This window comes from Cynara cardunculus (genome assembly GCF_001531365.2).
Source record: "Cynara cardunculus var. scolymus isolate 2C chromosome LG 2, CcrdV1, whole genome shotgun sequence".
Taxonomy (NCBI): domain Eukaryota; kingdom Viridiplantae; phylum Streptophyta; class Magnoliopsida; order Asterales; family Asteraceae; genus Cynara; species Cynara cardunculus.
In genome coordinates this window covers 7,148,862-7,152,316 of record NC_037529.1, presented here as the reverse complement: position 1 = coordinate 7,152,316, position 3,455 = coordinate 7,148,862, and positions in this window count along the sequence as shown.

Below are 3,455 nucleotides of genomic sequence, written 5' to 3'. Positions count from 1 at the left end.
AAAATAATAATTAAGTATTTTGTTAAAATTTAATTATTATCTTAATTATATTTTATATATTTAAAATGAGATGTTGATCACGTATTTGATTATGTTTATCTGCAATTAGTTACACAAATTCATATATGAAGCTTTAATAAGTTGTACTTATACACAATTTACTTGTAATTTTGAGTTTTAAGTAACATGCATTAATAAACAGTACTTTATGCATAAAACGTGGTTTTTAAGAGTTTTTGTCAAATACTTTATAATATAGTATAAATACGACTTTATAAAGTTGAATATCTTTTCGAAAAGAAGGCAAAATACCGTCCTTTAAAGATACTGACCAAAAATCACACTTAAAAGGCCATTCTTTCCGTCCTCCAAGAGATACGGGTGAGATCGGTATAAGTGATTAACTTGTTACCGTTGTTTTTAGCATCAATCGTTTCATTTATGATATAATACGGTATTTTTTATGTTTTAAAAAAACAATATATTAATTACCAATAAAAATATTTCAAAATAGTTGATAAAATTGGTAGGATACCGTGGGCTAAAAAATTGTGGATGCATGAAGACAGAAGAGAATGATTTTAGTTTTGACCAAAAGTCAAACCCTAGTTACTCAGTCTTACGTCATGGATGGCGTTGGTTATCCCACGTGCCATGTGCCCATTCGTCTCTTTTTGTTCCAACAAAACATCTTGATTATTATGTTTTGAACAAGTCATTCTCAATGATATATATAACCTATTTTTACCTTCTCTCTGTAATTCAATTCAGTTATTTTATTCAAATACATGACAGGTTTAAGTTTAAATTATATAGAAAATAGGTTTAAATCTCTTGACCAGTTTCAACTACTAAGTCAACTCTAAAACATCTGTTCACATATGGTTCTTACAGGAACATGTACCGTGTTGAATTAGTTGGTGTTACTGATAATCAACGTTTGATATAACCCAGTTAAAAACTTTTAAACCCAAGATGTTAAACAAATTAATTAATAAAGGGTTTATTTTATGTCACCTTTAATAATTAAGAATTTGGCTAGAGTTTTGAGAAATTACGAGTTAATTTCCAATACGTATTTACAACACATAATTAACAGAATGATAACATGTCATCATCTTCCTCCTTAATTTTAAATTCTTTTCAGTATATGAAGCAGTTATTTATGATTGTAATATTACTATCAACATATGAAGTTATGAACGGTCATTGCAACCAACATTGGCTCATTTTTTGTGTTTAAGACCTTTATCTCCATATATAAATTTTCACTTATAAACAATTAACTAATTGCTTATAGTTTAAAATCTTGGCTTGTTATGATTGTAAGTTACCTTTTTACCCTTGTGTTCTTGTGGGGGTATGACTTTAATTTGAAGCAAAAAGGGTAAGGTGTCTTTATGGTTATAACTTTTGGCCAAAGTGCACATGGGGGTGTATTGAAGAACAAAGTAATTTTTTACACTTTGATGTGACAAAATAACCACACAATCTCCTTTTACTCTTTCTATAGTGTTAGAAAGGAGAGCAAAGCCATCATCATTGCATTATCAAGATTTGTCACAAGAGGCTAAAGTTGGAATTTCACATTTTAAAAATGAACAAAAGTAATACTTAATTATGATAATTGTATTTTGTTATCTAACTATTTCAAGAACATTTGATGGTGAATTTTGGAGTAAAACAAGTATTTTATTTTCAAAAATTAAGTTACGCATTTGCCCTTTCTTTGATTTCGTTCTACATCATGGAGATTTGGTTACTTCAAATGAATGATAAGACAAACGACATTTCAAGTGGAAATGTTGATTTTGTATTATGAAATCTTATCAAACATCATGAATATATTGATTTTGAGTCCTTGGCCTTCTAGGAGGTCAAGGGTTCAAATCTCACCAAAGGTGAGGAGGGTGTGTGAGTTTATTTGCTGTATATAATTATTATATACATAAAAAAATGAATATATTGATTTTAATAAATAATATTTTTATAATTAGATATGATTAAGGATTTAGTTATTAGTAGTTTAATTAATATAATTGGTGTATAGTTTATTCGGTTAGCTACATATAATTGTTTGGTAGTGGTTCAATGATATAGAAAGTGACTTATGCAGTAAGTTTTTAAAGAAGAGCTTCATGCATAAAGCAAAAAATTTCAAACATGCTACTTCCATCTATGAAACAACAGCCCCGAACCAAAACCTTTACAATATCTACAGATAGATTAATCCGTACAGATAGATTAATCCGCACTTATTGCTTTATCCGTACATGACTTAATGGAAAACTAGCCAAACGTCCCCTAACATACACACGGGTTTGTGCAATCTTACATGTGTTATATTAATTTATTAGAATTTATCTTGTTTGAAAAATATTTTGAAGTAACTTTTATTAAACTAGATATTAAGTTAAAACGTTAATTGCATATTTTCATTAAAAAAAATAGTTTTTATAATTTTGTTTCGTATTTTATATCAAAAATCACATGTACTAAAAGTTTATTAAATGACCATTTTTCCAATCACTTATCCAATAAAGCGTTTATTGGTAAAATATAACACTTACACTTACTTTACCTAATAAAATTTTAGTTTATCAAACGACATCATATGAAATAATTTACCTGATAAGTGTTAACCAGGTCAAACTCTTGATCTTTGTCATCGTTCTTGCTGAATAACATTATCAGTCTTTACGATATTTATCAGGTTAGGTAATATGACTTGGTAAACATTTACTGGGTGATTATTTGATAAACAACCTCTAAGACAAAGTAGATGAAAAGAGAAACATGTCAAAGCAATCAAGATGGAAGAGAATAAATGATTGTCCGAAACCAGAACATGATGATCGCAAGGCAATAAAACACCTGCACGGCGAATAAATGATGTGTCATTTATGCTAATAAATCGCAAAAGTTATGGTTTTAATTAAACCGATACAATCACGTCATTTATTCATTGTAATAAGTATCCTATGATAATTCCATTAATTCGATTCACGCATGAGATTGGATTTTCTTATTAACAAGAACGTATAAATTGGATTGATGGTTATAAAATAATTGAAGATATATATTAATTAATTAATTAAATGCCAAAAAGAAATTAGCCCAAAAGATATATTATATGTAGCCTTTTGTAAAAGTTTGTGGGTTTTAAATTAAATTAAATTAAATATAAGAAAAGTTGAGTAATAGTTATATGGTTGTATCCATCTCATGTTCCACAACCCTTTAATCACGCCCGATCATCACGCTTTGACTTTTCAAACTCATACATTTAAACCTACATTTTCATTTAATTCATTGTCTCCATTTTAAATACACATCTTATATATTTTTATTTGATATTTTTAATGTGCGGGTTAACCAAGAAATATGTAACTTTAAAATTAAAGAGGTACGGTTACAAAAATACATGTATGTCTTTTGACGGGATAATCATATTT